General features: G+C 50.0%; 1 protein-coding gene across 4 annotated transcripts in view; it reads left to right on the top strand.

The window, feature by feature from the left end:
- ZFHX3 (zinc finger homeobox 3) overlaps positions 1 to 19,146 on the top strand; it is a 678,088-nt gene that overhangs the window by 540,795 nt on the left and 118,147 nt on the right. The window lies entirely within an intron of this gene.

Genomic DNA, 19,146 nt, shown 5'->3' with positions numbered 1-19,146 from the left:
GCTGATGATGCTTGTTGCTTCTTGCTGTGCAAACTCGTGGAACTTCCTACATCCCTGCCAGCACTGAGAGCACGCACCCGTGCGTGGGGCGGGCAGGGGGAGAGGAGAGTGTGCTGCTTTACCCAAATAACTAGCTGATCAAAGATCCCCAAAGGTCCAAAGGTATCTTATGGATAACGTGCACCTCAGTGCAAAATACCAGTAAGCTGATTTGTCTTCCAGAACTCTAGTTCTTGGAAAAAACACAGTCACGCAGGGGTTAGTTTTCAACTTCCTTCTCATTCCCACTTTCTGTGGTGTGTTAAAATTGGATTTTAATTGAATATCTTGTTCCAGGCTGTATCTTTTAATGCTAGCATTTGCTGTTGCTACTAGAGATATTTTAAATAGGATGGAGAGGCATCCATAGGATTATCTACAGTAATGTGTTGCCCACATCAGGAAATGGTTTAGGCAACAGACTGAAGTAAATGTTATTTGTGAAATGTCTTTAACTTATCACATCCCTTTGAGAGTTAGGGGCAATGAAAAGATTGGGTTGAGGTCTGAAGAGATGGTGTAATGATGCATACATAGGTCCAGACTGCAGAGAGCCCCGGAAGGGGTCTTGCATCATCTGTGGCAAGAGACGAGCTGTGTAGTCTACCAAGCGCCACTGTCATGGGTTGGACAGGTTTCAACGATTTCACGGCTGGTTTTATGCCCCCTTGCAGCCGAAAGATCGAATGTAGGCTGGCCGGGCTCCAGCTGCCTCCTGCTATGGTTTGGCTCAAGGTATCGCTGAGAAGGAAGGGCCTGAATCGAATTGAGGATGAGGGGAAGGATGTTTAGGATGAGCCTGATGGTCAGAAAGTACCCCACGTCTGTACGTTGAGGCGAGGTACCAGCACGTACGTAGAGGGCATACAGGGTTCGACCTTCCCCGAGGCGCCCTTCCCAAGCAGCCAGCATATTGCTATTGCCAACGCACATGTGCAAGAGCGGGCAGGAGCTCAGCTGAGAGAGACAAACGGCCAAGCATTTTTGGTGCTGGAGACTTGGGTTCAAGGTCAGCTTTTCTTCACGTTCATAATGGACTTGAGCAAACTGCTGACCTTCCCTTCCACCACTTCTCCGGAGTGGAGCAGAGCTCCTGTGTCAGGAGGGTGTTCAGTCAAAGCCTTCAGGGCTGGCCGGGGTTCACCTGCGACTCCTGCTCATGGGCTGAGCTATGTGTGCTGCGTCGGCTTTGCTGGTGGCTCGGTTTGTACGGGCACAGCACGGGCGCGCCGAGAGCTCACGGAGGGGGAGAAGTATGCTGGGTGTTGTACGTGTACTGCTTCAGCTCTTGTTCAGTCTTTAACTAATGTATAGAGTAATGTAAAAAGGATATTAAAATGCACCTCAGTTGGTTTTGGGCTTTTTCATTTTTAGTGGGAAAGCTATCTGTGAGTTCCTCAGCATTTTAACAGGGAGATATCTGTAATAACCTGTGGCTTGAAAAATCATGTATTTCCTGTTTTTGTTGATAAACGATTGTGCAGGCTTGTGAACAAGTGTGCAGACTACTTCTCAGCCTCCTTTCCTCAGAGGAGTTAAGCTCTATCCTCTTGGATAGAGCTGATGGATAGCCGCAGACATTCAGCCTTTGATGCGCAGGAGGCCAGGCTGGATGATATAATGATTCCTTTAGGCCTTGCTTCCTGAAGGTATCTCCTTACCCTCATTTACCCAAGTAGTTAAAACCTTGCCTGCAAGCAAATGGCAGGATGCCTGCTGCTTCTCCCTGCCTGGTAGGGAAGGGATGCGGGAGTGAGGAAGAGTTTGTAAATTAGAGACTTGTTTTGTAAATTAGTTCATTCTTTGTCTGACTTGTGAGGCTGGTACCGCGCCTTGAGAAGCTGGTACCTCTGCCTTGCGGCTATGCGGAGGGGAGGGCAGGAGAAAGGAAGGAGCCGTAGAAGGAAGGAGTTCAAAGGAGACACCCGGGGTGATGAGGTGAAGCTTCCTGGGTGAGGTTTCTTGGCAGCCTCCCTACATTAGGGATTGGACCCGCTGAGCTGCAAGATCAAGGAATATTGCTGAATGTTTTTGGACTTCCACCAGTCTCTGAAAGGTCTTGCTGAAGCATCGCCCTCTCGGTGGCTGTCTTACAAGGGACACTTCAGCTTTGAATCCAGTGTTAAGACAGTTCCACTCTTGCTTAGGGTGAGAGAACAGGAAAAGAACGAAGTCCTGACAGACAACAGCTTTTCCGTGGTCCAGAGGGCTCTGGAGGGGTGGCCACAGGAGGCCAGCACTGGCCCAGGGCTTCACTGGGCTGAGTGCGTTTTGAGGTGGTTTGGGGACGTTTCTGCATGGGGCAGAGCCTGCTGCTGGAGCGACTGCGGCGTGTTCCCTCGGTGGGTTGGATCCTGCTGGTGCATCGGGCAGGCTCAGCACGGCGCCGACCGGCCTCGGCCCCTCAGACCTGGGTGGCCACAGGCTGCGAGGAGGGCGTCAGGGCTCCTCGAGAAGTGTTGTAACGAAGAGCAATACCTTCCTGTAGTTTAAACTCTTTCTTGTCGCCCTTCTTTTCATGCTGTCTCTTCTACAAACCTTTGAAGAAGGACTTGTTAATTAAGCCTTTCCCAATTGGGGTTTTCCTTTTGAAAGAAAAATTGCTTTGCATTTGGGGTTTTGATTTTGAAAGAAAAATAAGGAACAGCTTTCTATTTAATGTGTATTATGGCTCTTTTTAACTCGCTTGCTATTCACCATATTGGATTTTCTCTTAAACTTCTGCCTGTGTTGTCTTGTATATTGCCCCTTTTTTGCTCTCCGCACAGAAATCATATTGCTGCTTTCTGTATTGTTCTTACTAACCCAGGATTTTCTACACGATGAAGAACTGGGCTTCCTGAGTAGTGGGATCTACTGATCTTGTCTGTATGGTAAAATTAAATTGGCTATTTTGGGGTGTTTTTTCTTCTTAAAGCTCTTCTGGGCTCTGTACTGGAGTTGTTCTCTTTGGTCTTTACACTGAACTGTTTATTTTTGGGAAAAGTCCTATTTCTTCCCCATTGCTCCTAGGAAGGTGCCTGAGCAGGGAGGTGTTCCTGGGTAATTATTGCAGAGCAGCACATTCACGGAAGCTCTTCTGGTTGATGGTCACCTTTAGGCCCTCCTTGAAACTGGCCCGAGTGTCCTGTGCTTGTTTCATGCCTTCAAACCCAGCTGGAGATGGGTAGGCTAACCTTGGATATGGCCCCAGCTACCCTGGTGAAGGGGTGGAGTGGAGGGGCAGAATCACCTCCCCTGACCTGCTGGTCACGCTTCTTTTGATACAGCCCTGGATACGGTTGGCCTTCTGGGCTGCAGGCACACATTGCCGGGTCATGTTGAGCTCCTCATCAGCCAATACTCCCAAGTCCTCCTCCTCAGGGCTGATCTCAATCCGTTCTCTGCCCAGCCTGTGTTTGTGCTTGGGATTGTCCCAACCAAGGTGCAGGACGTTGCACCTGGCCTTGTTGAACTTCAGGAGGTTCACGCAGGCCCACCTCTCAAGCCCATCATGGTCCCCCTGGATGGCATCTCCTCCCTCCAGCGTGTCGACCGCACCACGCAGCTTGGCGTCACTGGCGCACTGGCAGAGGGTACGCTCAGTCCCACTGTCCGTGTCACTGACGATGTTAGAGTGCCGGTCCCAGTACCGACCCCTGAGGAGCGCCACTAGTCACTGGTGAAGTTACAAGTCTTGAAAAAGCTGCACATTGTTCCAGACAATTTTATAACTGAGAGATTTTTGTCTTTTTCCAGTTAGTAAAGGTGACATGTCTGACTTCTGCCACCTTCAGAAGTGTTAGTCATGGACATTGTACATGCGTAGCGGTCTTGTGTTCTCCCTGGAGCACGCTGGCGTGGCTAGCAGTTCAGTGTGATTTAAGCAAGAGTTTCACATGTCTTTTCTATTTTGAACCTTGGCAAAGAGAAAGAAATAAATTACCTTTAGAAGTGGAGACTGGATTTCAAGCCTCCTGTTCAGATTGCTTATGATATGGAACTGGGGGATTTCTCATGCCGTTCTCTTCCAGCTCCTTCCTTTGCTGATACCAGTGTGTACGTTGGTTCAGTTGTTGAACAGGTCTCTTTTCCATCAAACAGTTTTACTTACTTGTGTTTGCTTATTTTTCTTCTTTGAGAAATTATTTAAAGAGCGAGAAATTATTTCTATTTTGACACTTCATTTTAATTTCAGTTATTCAGTTGTCTTTCTCATCAGCCAAAGAAACAGTTTTTGCTTGCTGTGTCGCGTAGGTTTGTTTATGGAGCTGCCTGTTGCACTGGGAGAGGTCTGGCTTTAGTCTAAGCTGCACTGGTCTGGGTCCTTCAGAGATCCCAGAGAGTCGGTTTCTACCACTGGGGCTGGATTTACAAGGGAGCACAGGTGATCCACTTGCCCCTCTACCACACATACAGGGTAGCTTCCCCATGGAACTCTTAAGTTTACTTTTTGCAGATTCAGGCTCAGGGCACATCTCTCTACTTGTTTCCATTCTTTTTGTTTTCTCAAGTTTTTCCTCCCGTTCTCCCAGCTGAGGTGTGGTTGATGGGGACAGCCGTGTTCCCCGGATGCCTTCTAGAAAGCTGCTAAGTGGTTCATCTTTGAAATGCTTATATTTTCGAGAGTTTTCTGTTGCTATAAAAGCAGTGATTTAAATGTTTTCAGTGGCAGAAGTCTGTGAGATCACCAAGACACTTGTGTTTTGGACAGTTAACCTGCAGATTTACTGCTGGGGTTCAGTTCGAAAGGCAAGCCCAGCCTTTTGTGTCGCCTTGGGCGAACACCTATGCTTGCTCCCACTGCCACCGTGGCTGTTCTGACCCTGGTGGCTCGTGGTGCAGGCAGGTCTTTGTGTGCAGACCACGTTGTTGTCTTATCAGATCACAGACCCCACCAAGAACAGAATAAACCTGTGCAGTTGTGAGGCCCTTTTGACGTTGTCTCACAGGGAGAGCGTTGCCCTTTTCGAGGGGAGCTGTGGAGGAGGTTGCGTTCAGACCGGGTCGCAGGAGTGGGGTTTATTTGGTAGCTTAGCCCCATTCTCTCTCTACGGGGCTTCTCGCCATTTGGCCTTGGCATGGGAAAGTCACAAGAAATCTTGCCTGAGAAGCTTTTTTTGTTCCCTCTGCCCGGGGAACTGACTGAGCCCTCACCTGTTGGAGAGCAGCCCCGTGTTTCTGGGGTTGGGAGCCAGCGCTGTTGCCCCTGGGGCTCTTGGAGCAAGTCCCAGCCTCCGTCTGTTCCAGTCTCCTCTCGCTCTGCCATGCACCTTCCCTTGCCTAGAGCTAAAACAAGGAGCCAAGAATTAATTGTTTTGTGTTTCCTTTTTTCCCCCTTGTTGCATTGTGGTCTGATTGGTATCTGGGCTCATTGGACACTGGAAGCACTCGCTTCCCTTTCTCCAACAGATGTTGGAAAGCTGAGTTAAATGTTTGAATACAAAGCAAGGGGATGGACTGAGCCAGGTGGGGATCCTTCCCTTTGTGGGCTTCCTTGACTCCCCATGGCACTGCAGTTCACAGAATCACAGGTTGGAAGGGACCTCAGGGATCATCTAGTCCAACCTCTCAAGGAAGAGCCCAGTCTAGACAACATGGCCCAGCTCCCTGTCCAGGCGACCCTTGAAAGTGTCCAACGTGGCCAAGACAACCCCTTCCCTGGGGAGATTATTCCAATGGTGACTCTCCTCACTGTGAAAAATTTCACTCTCATGTCCAGTTGGAATCTCCCCAAGAGCAACTTGTGTCCATTCCCCCTTGTCCTCTCCATGGGACTTCTTGTAAAAAGGGAGTCTCCATCTTCTTTGTAGCTGCCCCTTAAGTACTGGTACATGGTGATGAGATCCCCTCTGAGCCTCCTTTTCTCAAGGCTGAACAAACCCAGCTCTCCCAGCCTGTCCTCGTATGGCAGCTTCCCAGTCCTCTGATCATCCTGGTGGCCCCTCTCTGGACCCCTTCCAGCCTGGCCACATCCTTTTTGCACAGTGGGGACCAGAACTGGACACAGCGCTCCAGGTGTAGTCTGACAAGCGCTGAGTAGAGCGGGATAATGACTTCTTTATCTCTGCTGGCGATGCCCTTGTTGATGCAACCCAGCATCCTGTTGGCCTTCTTGGCTGCAGCAGCCACTGTTGGCTCATGTTGTTGGCAGCAGCAGGGGGTCGTGGGGAGGATCGCTGGTGCTCAGCATGGCCGATGCATCCTTACCTGCCAGCTGCAGGGCTTTGGCAGAGAAGGATGGAGTAACTGGTGTTAGGCTTTAGAGTATTTTAGTCTTACCGTCCTTCACTAGTTTTGGGCAGTGAAAATAGTGGCCCGTGTATCCTTACTGGATTGCAAGTGCTGGGTAGAAAAAATGCGGTTCTCAAGTGCAGGTGCCCCACGGCGTGCGTGGGGACGGTGGGGGTTTGGAGCTGGGAGCTGCTGCTCGGAGCGGTCCGGCGAGGTGGCGGAGCACGTGTGCAGGACTCGGTGTGGTGCTGACGGGCGTGGGCTCGGCTTCCCCAGGTCTGACTCTGCAAGGTCCCGCACGCCTCTAGTTTCAAACCAAGCCAGTGGGTCTTCTGGTGTTTCTGTCCATTCCCGCAGGCTACAAATTGCTGATAATATCCCACCTTTGTAGGTTAGGTAAACTTTCTCATGCAGGATGTGTAAACAAAGGTTAAATAAGTAAATAAAGTTTATTTCACATCTACCAAGGAATTTCACTGATGTGGGATTTAACTCAGTGCTCAGGAAAGGGCTGTGGGGGGGGGGAGAAGAGAAAGTCGATGTGAAGTGCAAGGAAGAGGAAAATGCGAAGGGGAGCAGGGGAAAGCGAGTGACTTAAAGGATTACAAATTTGAGTGGAAATGATGATACTAGTGTTGTCTTAAGCCTTGTCATTCTGTAGACTTCAGGATTGTCAAAATGCTTCTGGAATACTCTAACGCAAGTCGTGTATTCCAAATACAAATCCAGATTGTCATAAATGCGCTGTTGTTGGGCAGCTTCTGCTTCGGTGGAGCTTAACAACGTACGAAGAAACTCGGGGAAAGAACAAAACGTGCCTCTCGGATTCAGCAGGCAGTGCACTTGTAAGTGCAACAAAAGCTATCGATCATGCTGGTAACTTCATTAGTTCTTCTGTTCCTTTTACATGCTTTAGCCTTCTGGACTTTATCATGTATGTGACCTCCTGTAAAATTTCGGTCCTGTAATCCAAGGAAGGGGCTGGATTTGGGGAGAATGAGGGGGCAGCATCTTTCTCACCTTTCGCTACAGGTTCTGCCCTCCTGGGGTAGGAGCAGGTGCTGAGGGTGCGGGTTCCCACAGGACTGCCCAGTTCTGGGGTGCCTTGGGAGCAGTGTGATGGTAAAATATCAGCCCCCACCGAAGTAGAGAGGGGGGCGGTAGCTGTGGTTTTGATCAATATTGACTGAAAAGTTTTGGAGCCTCATGGCTTGTTTCTAACGAAAGCCTTGAATCTGCTGATCCGTGCTGCGCACCGGTGCTGGGGAGGTGCAGTGGCCGTGGGACAGCCCCTTCCCGCGGCGCCCGTCTGACACGTCGCCGCTCGGTCGTTTTGCTTTCTTGAAAATGGCCGAGGCTGCCTCTTGGGGCTTTCTTGTGGATGGTTCTCATGGCTGGTTTTCCAGAGAAGTGCTTGTTCAGGAGACCATGTTTCTAGTAATTATGCTTGATGTGGGCCTATTTTCCTATGCATTTAATAGGGCTCTGTCTTCTCAGCTTGTACTTGGCCTGAACCCTTGAGCAAATTAAATTATGTCAGGGGCCTTCCACAAGTGAGATGGGCATTAAAAGCCTTGATTTTTCTCAGGGCAATTATTGTGACCAGGTGAGGAAGAGGAGGCTGTTCAGCAAGTGATGCAGGGCAGAAGCGTTAAGACCCTTTCATTAGTAATGCTGAAGTTCAGTATTTCAAGTTCCTGACTTCAGTAGCCCGCTCATCCAGCAGGAATCCGGGGTGACCTGCAGGCTTTGAGCAGTGCCTGAAGATACCCCTTCAAGGGAATTCCATTTAACCAGGTGGCTTGCCTTTTAGCTCTGCTGAGAAAGTCACTTCTGAAGATGAGAAAAAAAATTCCCTTAGTGTACCTTCTAATTGTTCATTTAGGAGCAGAACTTTCCTCCAGCTGGGAGGGCTTAAGGCTGCTGTAAAGTGCTAATTAAAAGTAACAGTGATAATGAAAACAGATGCTTTCAAGAGAAGTAAGTGGTATTGGGGCACCCGTCCGCTGTCCCCGGCCTCTCTGCAGGAGCAGCGCGAGCTGGTGGCCTCAGTGCTGCACGTGCAGGCGGACGGGGAAGGGGACAGGAGCCCGACACTGGAGCGGCTCATTCTGCTTTAGCAAACAGGGATGGCTCTCGGTCAGGCGTGGAGGTGCGGTACAAAGCTTGCCTTGGTTGGACCCAGCTGCCACTGCCGATCCGTGTGCTGCCGCCGGTGCCGCGCGTGGAGGGGCGGCTGCGTGAGGGTGGAGCTGGGCCGGCACCCTGGGATGCGGGGCTGCTTGGCCGCGGGGCAGCCCGGCACCGCCGGAGCCTTCAGGCGCTGTTGCACAATGCACAATATGTGATGCTGAAAGCAGCGAGGGGCTAGCATCGCGTGATCCACAGCAGTGTCAGCTGAGGACTTCACAGTCCAGCGTGTCCCGGTGGCTTCCAGTAGCTTGACTCTATCACTGCTGCAGCCATTCTGGGAGCAATGGGTTTTGCAGAGAAAAAAAAAAAACCCCAAACTTATTTCTTGGAGCTGTTTTATCCTTTTTCTCAGCTAAGGTTTATCAGGAACTGGGAAGGTGCCGTTATTTAACTGAAATGGTTTTGAGACTGGGGTTTTTGTCTTTTTTTGTTTGGTTTTTGTGTGTGTGTGGTATGAGCAGGGCCATATGCACATAGGTTACAATTGCCAGCACTCTTTCCTGGGTAGCCTTTGTTATGTAGATCCACCATGGTTGGCGACTGCCGTTACTGTTAGGGCACTAATTACCATGCCTACTACTGTAGCAGTTTACATGGGGAGCTTGGAGTTATTCAGCTAAGGTTAGTCTCTGGCTTAAGAGGCTTTCTGCGGTAGCTTTCTGAGCACAGAGGTATTAACAACACAGAAGACAGAGAAGACCACTTGAAATTTCATCGACCCTTTTTGGCTGCAGTGTTAGGGGTTTTTTTGTTTTGTGTTTAAAAGATTGATCTGTCTCTCCCGTTGCCTGGTCTTGCTGACTGTAAGTGGTGACCTTTCCAGGCCTTAGTGGGAAAGTGTGGGTGTCTGAAGGAAGGGCTGGCTGTTCAGTAGTCATCTTCAGGACCGTTATTTGTCTTGTGCTGTAGAAACAGCCTTTCTCACTGCTAGAAGTTGACATACTCTGTGGAGCTTTCCGTAGGTGACTGGAGGGTTTACTGCCTCATGTCTGTTACTTGTCCCTCCTTGACTACTTAAGCGGTTCAGGTGCTCTGTCCGTGGTTGAAATGTCCCCTATTTTCTCCCGCTGTATGGAGGAGCAGAACAAAATTGTTTAAGACTGAATCATTTTCTGGAATAGTGTTCCAGAAGAAGAGGGGAAAAAAGGGAAATCCCAGTAAGGCTTCGGGGAAGTGCCTCCCCCCTGTGTCCGGGTGAGTATGGTCAGTGGTGCTGGGCTCATCTCCCAGTGAGGACCCTGCGGGGCTCTGTCTCTGTGGGCTGTGTCTTGCAATGAGCTCGCTGTCGTGTGACGCTGGTGCTTTGCTCGCTGCGTGGCTGAGACGTGTCCATAAAACGAGGAGCTTTACGTATAGAGGTGAGCTGCGTATGTTAGTGCTCCAGGTGGGGAAGTCTGCTTCCAGAAGGCCTGAGGATGTGGAGCTGGGGTTGGGCTGTAAATGACAGAGGATTTTCTAGGCGCAACAAAGGGTTGCTTGTCTTGGGGAACCTGACGCGCTGGTGCTTGGCGCAGGTTGCAGTTGGCTCTTCTGCTCCTGGCCCTGGCAGGGAGGGAAAGGAGCCTGGCCCTTTCTAAGGGTGAGAGGGAAGGAGATCTCCTCCCCTTTGCTAGATGGTAATAAGAATGGATTATTCTCATCTTGCTTGTATTCAGAATTACTGATGAGAGGCTGAAAGAGCAGCCCGAGCCTTCTAAGACCTCTGTGATGAGTTTTGAGAGGCCCTGCAGCCTATCACCACCAGCATTTTGGGTTAAGAGGGGACAAGTTTTGGAAGCTCAAGTCCAAAACTGCAGCCTCTAAGGCAGCAGCTGTGTGGCATGTTGTATTTGCTCATCAGAGTGTGGGTTTCGATCACATTGCTTATTCCATCGTTAACCTTTTAACTGCCCTGCAAGTGAGCTGGAGAGGTAAAACATCGTCCTCACCAGTCTGCTGTGATACAGACGTGCACAGGAAGGACCAGCCTGGAAAAAAGGGGGTTGGCTGAGCAGCAGGACGAAAGGGTTGTGAGGATGTGTACGGTTTTGTCTTTCACCTTGGAGAGGGACTTGGCTTCAGAATCCTTCGCTGACTATGCTTGTGGAGGAAGCGGCAGTCTTTTTAAAGGTGGGGGAGACACCAAGAATAGGGAGGTCGTTTGGATGCTGATGAGAGAAGGCGCTAAGCAGAGAAGGAAGAGGAAGAAAGGGCATCAGCCAGAAGTGCCGGCTATGGTCTAATCCAGGTTGAGGCTAGCTGATAGTAAGATTGCTTTGACTGGTGTGAAGTTTATTTTGCAAATGTCAGCTGTGATTACTTGGAGAAAGTGACCCAGATTGCATGAAAGCAGCCAGCCAAAACTGTGGTGTTTGCACCAAGTACTGCCTGCAGTCCGTAGCATATGGTCTTTCAGATTAATACTGAGATGAAGCTGTCAGAGCCTTGTCCATACTGGGAGATAATGGGACCCGTACTCCGTAATTAGTGTCCGTAGAGCTTCTGAGAGAACCCTGGAGCTTCAGCCCTTGTTAAGGTAGTTTTCAGCTGTCATTTGGCAGCGGTGGCAATGTGGAGCCCAGTTATGTTATAGTTTCCTTTCCTGCTGCTGCTGATGGAGAAGGAATAGATGCTTTTGCCACAGTAGATATAATCTGGCAGTTTGTGTTTTGCTTATCTTCTGAAGGCCAGTTGGTGCCTATTACTGCGTTTAATTCAAGAGAAACTTCTTGGTATTTGAAGTGACTTCAGAATCAAAATGTTGTCTTGCTTTATGCTGGTAAATCAGTTGCTCCTCTTGCAGCAGCCGGTGGCAGGGTGACAAGCCGCGGTGTGTCGCCTGTTTTGAGGTATGGCTGTGTGCACATACACCCAGCGGCACGCAGAGGTGGATCTCCCAAACCGAGTGTATCTGGAGTTCAGTCTTCTAAAAAAAACCCTCCATGCACTGCATGATAATTAAGGCCCTAAAGGGAAAAACTCTGTTACACCTTCTAAAAAGGGAACAGAAAACTGTAGGAAGTCCTGAGCAGAGAAAAAAGCAACTGAAATACTGAAGAAAGTGTTTTGGAGTGGGAAGATGAGGAGTTTTGATTTTTTCAGCTGATTAGTAGGAGGATCCAGAACTGAAGTTACAAGTTTTGGCATTTGAGCTCTTGCTTCCCTGGAAGGGGATGCTCCAGCGAAAGGCGAGCGTAGGGGTGTGTGTAAGAGTGAGACCACGATACGGGGGGTATGTGTGATAACAGCTTGGAGGCGAAGGTGGCTCGGGGTTACTGCTTTGGCGCAGCAGGGTGTGGAGGACGCTCATCAAGGTTCAGAAGGGCTTCAGACAGATTATGCCCTGGCAATTCTTATTTTTGTAAAAAGCTCAAGACAGCACTAGGAGCATCTTGCAGGCACCCTGCAATTATCATAATAAACAGTTTTATCATCTGCTTGGCAATCAATAATGTGGCTTATGCTGCTTTAGTATCTCACTGGTATTGATTACCTTAACAACTGTGCTGCGGTCAGCTTCTGTTAACCCATGCTCTACTGATGGGGCTCATCCGTCCTGCTGCAGGAGGCAAAGGACTCGGCTCTCAACCTAGGCATGTGCAGAAATTAACAGCAGGACGGGTGAAACCCAGCTTTTAATCAGAGAGGCTTGCTGGTAGGATTTTAATACAGGAATGTGGAATTGAGCGCATATTCTGTTTGTGGTATTTTAAAAAAGGAGGATTGAAATGTGGTCCTGGGTTTGGGCTCAGATGAGTTTGGGGTTGTAACAGTGTTGTGTAGTGCTTTGTCAGAAGGGGTTTCCCCCAGGCAGTGCATGCCCCGAGACCCTTGCCCTTGCAGGAAGGCCGCTCTCTCGGCAGCCAAGTTGTGATGCTTCCCCGGGGACCGGGCCTCCAGCTGGGGCTGGAATGGGAGCATGCACTGGACACCACCTCGGCACCTTTTGGGTCTGCTGGGGCTCCGTGAGAACTGGGTGCTGCAGTGGCGTGCCAGCACCTCTCACACCTGCCTGGCCTGTGAGAACAAAGGCCGTGGCTGTGGAATCAGGCATGTGCTGTGAAACTCCACTGACCCAGGCTGAGCTGGAGGAGCCGCACGCTGCTGCCGGTACCAAAGACTTTGCTTCAGCTAAGTGAACCCTTGGGGGTGTTTTGACAGCATTGCCTCCGCTTCCGGCAGAGCAGGCAGCGATTAAGAATATCAGGTTAGTAGCTTACTCCATTTTGGGAGGAAGAAAGATGACTCTCTATGTCAGCATCCAGATGGGACTCTAAGGAAAGATGGGACTTTCTGGGATTTGGGTGTACCTAGATAGTTGGGCCTCGTGGTCCAGTATTTCTCCTAATGGAATTTCCCATCATTTACTGCCCTGCTGATTTCTGATCAATGAAAATAAAATTGCATTGCCTCCTGAGAGGCTCCATGTATGGCTACAGCCTCCAGCTGTGTCAGTTCCGGTAAGATAATCTCATCAGGCGTGCAAGAGGGTAATAGGAAATAAAAATAAAACCCACAATTAGCAAGAGGCCAAGCAGCAGAGTAACGCTTTCAGTCCTGGAATTCTGGAGAAGTGCGGGTAGCAACTTTCTTCCTCATCTCTGAAGGTGCCTCATTCCTCCCTGGTGTGCCGCGGTGCAGTCCTCGCTGAGTTCGGAGTCTGTACAGATCCACCGGGCACGTGCTTTGCAACCCGGATTTATCTGAATCTGTGTCAGCTCTCCCTTGTGGGATGGTTAAACTTTCACGAGAGATGCATTTGTTCTAAAGTGTATCAGGGATGTAGCGACTGATAAAGTGGCTGCATACTGGGGACTAGGAGAGCATGAACTTGAGACTTCGAGCCGTCGAGCAGCATGTAGTTATTGACTCCTGCGGGTTGCTGCAGTCAGGTTTATTTTGACGAGATAAAGAAAATGCTTAGACTGTATCTGAAGTCTAGAGCAGATCACTGTTTTGGTAGCAGATGAGGGTGCAGGTGCTCTGTTTACAGGAGCATGGGACCTCTTGGATCTGCTCAGATTTGCCTACAATGTACTCTAAATGGGAAGGTTTCCCAACCGTACCGGCAGATTTCTTTATCTGTTTCAGGGTTCTGGGTTTTTTGGGTTATCTTCCAGTGATAAAGCTGTGACCGGTAAAATTTAGTCCATACCAAAACACTAATAGCTGATCTGAGCACACATCCTGATGACCTTTGCAATGGGCATTTGCAACACCAGTGTGTAATTCAGAACGAACGTCTCAGACAGCCACGGTGTTTGTTGAACGAGCAAGCAGAATGGTTACTGAATGACCTAAAGCCTCTGAGCCCGCTCTCCTCGTCCAAAGCATCAGCTTTCCCAAAGGGTGGGAAAGAGCGGCTGAGCCCGCGACCAGGCAGCGTGTCTGTTTCCTAACAAGGACTGGATCTGAGCCCTGGCAGAGGAGATCTGCATGACTTACGAATCTGACTCTTACCCTCTGCTTGGCCCTTGACACTAGTCTGGAACGCACATGTTGTTTGGGTAAATCGGTAGAAAGGAAAAGCCTTGGCAGGGCTTCTTCCCCAGGCATGTGAGCTTGCATGTGAAGAGCATTGCTCGGAGTGCAGTCTAGCAGCGGAGCATTCGCTTTCAGGCTGGGCCCTCGAAGGTTGGCCGTGTCGGCTCTGAAGTCGTGCTGCAGGGCTGGTTGAAGCTTGAGAGTGGTGGTTCCAGAGTTGGCTCTCGGACTAGCAGTGCAGATGCCTCAAGTGTTTCTGACCGGGTGGGACCGCTCAGCGCGTTGGGTAACTGGAAGATGGGGGGGTGGATGAGCTGTGGGCAGAGCTGCGAAAGCCAGATGGAATCCCTCATTTTCAGGAGCTGCTGCTGTGGTTTGTGTCCTGCAGCCTTGCTATAAATGTGGCACTTCCTTGGGTTCAGAGCAGCGCTCTGGCGAGTTAAACACCACCGTCGATTTGTTCGTGTGTGTCTTTATGGTGTTTGAAACTCGGAACAGTTCAGGGCTTCTGTCTCAACGAGCATCCCTGTGGGTTTAGGTGGGGGTAGGTGCCTAGTGCGAGGTCTGATGGGTGGAACTGCCCTTTGCAGTAGGGGCGAGGTGGTGCAAAGGGAGCTGTGGCAGCTCTTGCTGGTACCAGCTACTGGGCAGGCTGCTAGGGTAAAAATGAAGAAGGGCAAAAGGGCAAGCAAGGTTCAGACAGGCAAAAGGGAGGAACAGTAAGGCCCTTTTACCAAGGCACTAAGATACGGGGAGACTTGGGGGACCACGGAGTCCGTGTGATGGAGTAAGGCAGCTTGTCCTCACCAGCTCTTTGGTTAGTTTTGGAGTTAGGTCAACAACAGTGCGCTGAAAATGTGAACCAGATGCAAATGTAGTTATTTATGTAGCAACATGGGCTGGAAACGGCATTTGACAAGAAATGTTGGGCTTTCAGAGCAAAGGGTTGAATTGCGCAACCGCAGAATCATGGAATGTGTGATGTTTTGAAACAAACCAATGTGGAAACAGAATCTGAAGTTTCTGTGGTGGTGAGGAGAGGTTCGTGCAGGACCTGAAAACAAGCTCGGTGTCCTGGGATGTGTAAATGCCTCATCACTCATGAACTAAGCAAGTTCTTTACTTTGCTTTGTAGAGATAAATGTGACTTAGGCCAGTTTACCTCTGCTACAAAACACCTTCAGTGCAAAGAGTCTCTCTGGAGGAATAAACGCTCTTTTCCCCAGCTGCTCGCTTAAAACAATCTGGCACCCCTCTGGATTACTCTGTTCTCAATGGCAGTGGGTTGGTGATTATATAAATATTTTCATGTGTAGTACAGTAGCTGGCTCAAAGGGATCAGCAAACTTGGAATAATAGTTCATAACAAAATGTTTTCTGAAAAGCTGCCTGAATCTTGTATTACTCTCATTGGCTCAATTTTAGCTGGTGTGAAGGACAGAGGAAAAAGTGTGGATAATGTAGAAGGTTCACCTTTTCAAGGAGACCCTTTCTCTTAGTTTCATGCCAAGTGCTTGAGCCCTACAGCTTTCAGTCCTGTTTTGTTCAGCGCTTCCTTTGCTTCCTGCTGCTTGAAAAGCTGTTTATGCTAATGATCCTGTGAAGATCTGAGGAACTGGCTGTGCCTGTGCATGTGGGCCTGTGCGTAAGCGAGCGCTTGCATTTCTGTCCCGTTAATGAGCGTGCGCAGTGCGGTGCTTGTTTGTGTTGTCAGCATGCCAGTTCTGGAGCGCTGTCAGCTGCCAAAGGCAAGTCCTCCGTGTGGTTGTCTTCCTGCTGGGAGAAGACCGTCCTGTCCTTTTGAGGTGCCTGAGGGATCTTTCCTTTCTGTAGACCACTGTGCTACCTCATCCTCTTTGGGGACCTCATGCCCTTCAAGACCCATTGGCTAGAATCCCTCGGAAGGGAGAACGCACAGTGGTCATAGGGGCTTCCGCAGAGGCATGTGAATTCACCAAAAGGGCTGTCAAGCACTGGAACGGGCTGCCCAGGGCAGTGGTGGAGTCACCATCCCTGGGGGTATTTAAAAGATGTGTAGACATGGTGCCCGGGGACAGAGTTTAGTGGTGGGCTTGGCAGGGCTGGGTTAACGGTTGGACCTGATGATCGTAAGGGTCTTCTCCAACCTAAAGGAGTCTATGATTTTACGAATTCTTGGCTTTGCCAGGATAGCAAACCAGTTCACAAGGGCGTGCAGCCCCAGGACTCTTGTCAACAGGTGTTGGAACCCAAGGGTCGGTGCTGGTTGGATCCTTCTTCCACCAGGCAGGTCTGTCTTGCTAATTCCCCTCCTGGTGCAATGGTGTTGGACATGGCCGTGTGTCCAGCTGGAAACAACAGCCTGGCACTGAGCAGTGTCTGCAGAGAAACTCTAGGAGAAGTCAAAACTGAGTTTGGGCTTTTGGTTGGTAAATCCTAACCGCAGAAGACAAAAGAGGCTGGATGTAGAGCTTGTTCAGGATTTGGCAAGACTGATACCTCGTTATGAATACTCAGCAAACCACATCTGTTGATGAGGCAACTCCACTGTGATCAGGTGTGCCAAAACACAACTTGATCTTGCTTGGAAAGGTGCAAGATGTGATTTGCTATGTGAAAGAGGAAAATTAGCATATAATTTCATCTTTAAAATGTTGAACTTGGCAAATAAATATCAGTATTTTCAGTTTGAGTTTGTTGTTTTTTTTTTTTGTTAGGAATTGCATAAGAGGAATGCCAAGGCACTGACATTGTAAAATATTGATGGAAACCCCCAACTAGAAATCATTCTTCAAGCCATTTGCTATTATGCTTAAATTTTGGCTCATAAGTACCATTTTACCCTAATATTTCAAGTCCTGTTGCAGAATCCCTCAACACTTCCCTTACGCTGGCAGGTACTCTTACTACTTTCTGGCACCTTAATGAATGGGAGAGAGCTGGAATCTGTATCTTCTGTTTAAGCTAGAAGATAAAAACATTTTCTGAAACTGGAAATTGAAACTCTCTCTGTATTGCTACCAAGCTTGAATATCCAGCCCTTCTTGCTAAGGAAATTTTAAAAGATCTTTCTATTCAAGGAAGTGACTTTCCACATATTTGTGAGATAACGGCTGCTGTATAAATCTCAAAGTGACAACATGCTCTTGGAACCTTATTTTACCCTCCTATGCGACCATCCTGCTTACTAAGCAAGGCAGCACGTGTGATGATGCAATTAAAGACAGTATCATAATGCATGTGCATAAAGGAGCAAAATTAAAGTTGCTTTGGCAACATACATTCTGTTCTTCCTTAATTTTTGAATTCTCAGTCCTAGGTAATGATCTTTATCATGTCTTTCCATATGCAATTTCCTAAGTGTTATGAGAGTGCTTTGTAGCACGCCAGGTGCGGGAAGGCGACACAAAAGCTTTGATGCTCCGGGTTCGTTGTGTCACCACTCTAGACGGACACGATAATTGCCTTGCATCCCCCCTCCCAGACTTCCAGCTCTCGGGAGCTTTGAACATACCTGGTCCTAGGGATCAGGAAGTTTACTTGGCTGCTTGGTCACCTTTGGTACATCCACCCCTAGTTTTTAGGCTGGAACAAGCGTCATCAAGTGCCATTCCTGGGAGAGGAGCTTCTTGGCTGACTTGAACATTAGCACTTGCCAGGCTCTGTCCTTCTGAGGACGTTGTAAATGGCCAAGCCCAGCGTGTAAGGAGGGGTGTGCCCAGAGCATCTAAGCCCCGCTTTAGTCCTTATGCTGTCTTTGTCCTCTTGCCTCTGTCCCTTTCCACTTCCCCTCTGGATCACCAGCACCTGTGCTGGAGCTAATCTAGGACAGTCTCTCAGCCTGTATTTATGGTATTGATTTATAGAGCATCTGTTGGCACAACAGGTAGGTGAGTATTTACGAAGTTTAGAGGCCGCTGTGCAGTTTTCTCCGACAGGAACCACTCAAGTCCAGTTGCTGACTGTGAGCATTTGCATGAGCCGCATCTTTTGTGGAGCCATGGCAAAAAGCTTAAGAGCTGGCTGGAGTTTGTGAGCTTGCCAGGACGCTCTGAAGGAGCAGACCCTGCTCATTACAGGGCTGAGCACTTCTCTGCGCCGTGGGGCTGTGGGAATAGGCAGGGGGAGGGGTGCCTCGCTGGGTACCTTCCAGGGTAATGGCCATGGATGTAATGCATCTGCTTGTATCTTTTCCCTGTCCTCAGCACCCTTTTTTTTCACGGTGCCATGTGGGTCATTAGCTGAGGGAACAGTTTCTCACTGTCTCTTTCTCCTTTTGTTTTCCTCCTTCCTCATTGCTTCCAGTCTTGGTTTACTGCCAAACAGCCTCTTGTGAAAGGGCCGCCTAATTAACCCTGTGCTAATTAACAATTTAAAATTACACAGCACGGCTGTTCATATTTAATTCTCGGGAAGCCTGGGCAACAGCAGGAACCCCCACCTCCCTCCCGCTCCCGTCCCTGCCGCCCGCGCTGCTGCCGCACGTCCCTGGGGGGAGGAGGCAGCCTGGTGTCGGGGGCCGGGGGGTGCCCCAGGAGCCCCCACCTTGCCAGGGGAGTGGAGGGTGTTGCTTCAGCACCAGCCGCTCCTGGCGGTGGAAGCATTGCTGTAAGATGGCACGCCTGTCCCTGTGGGATGGGGCTGTGAGGAGGTGACGGGGGGGAGAGGTGGGGATTGACTCCACTTGTGTTCTGGGCCGAGCATGGCTGCAAACCGCCAGCCATGGTTACAGAGCCTCTGGATGAAAGCGTGGGGCACGCGGTGCCGTGCCTTCAGTTGCTCTGTGCCATCCAGATGTTGCTCAGCTCTGGACCATCGCGGCTGCTGCTCCTGCCCCGGTGGGGCGAGCGCTCCCTGCCCCGCGGTGCCCACCCTCCTCCAGCTGGGTCCCAAACCTGCCTGGAGGGGCTGCGGGATGCAGTGATGCTGCAGGGAAGGAGCAGGGGCTTGGGTGGGCCGTGCCGGAGGCAGGGTGAGCATGGCGGTGGGAGCAGCAGGAGCCGCGGTGGGATGCGAGGCCAGAGAAGGGACCAGGGAGAGCCCTTCCCTGCCGCTGGGGCGGGGGGAGCGCAGGGAGTCTCCGGCACTCGGGCTGTTCTCTCTGTAACTGGAGTTCATTGATTTTACGGGAAACCATGTTTACAGACAGAGTGCTGATCGACCTGACGAGTTGACTTCTGCCTCCTTAAGTAAGAACTACCTTTTCTTATTGACTGGCTGATAAACAGGGCAGAGAGGGCGGGGGGTGGGGACGGGAGG

This window comes from Phalacrocorax aristotelis, chromosome 8, assembly GCF_949628215.1.
Source record: "Phalacrocorax aristotelis chromosome 8, bGulAri2.1, whole genome shotgun sequence".
NCBI classification, from domain to species: domain Eukaryota; kingdom Metazoa; phylum Chordata; class Aves; order Suliformes; family Phalacrocoracidae; genus Phalacrocorax; species Phalacrocorax aristotelis.
The sequence above is the reverse complement of the archived record's forward strand: the minus strand, read 5'-3'. Positions and strand labels throughout refer to the sequence as shown.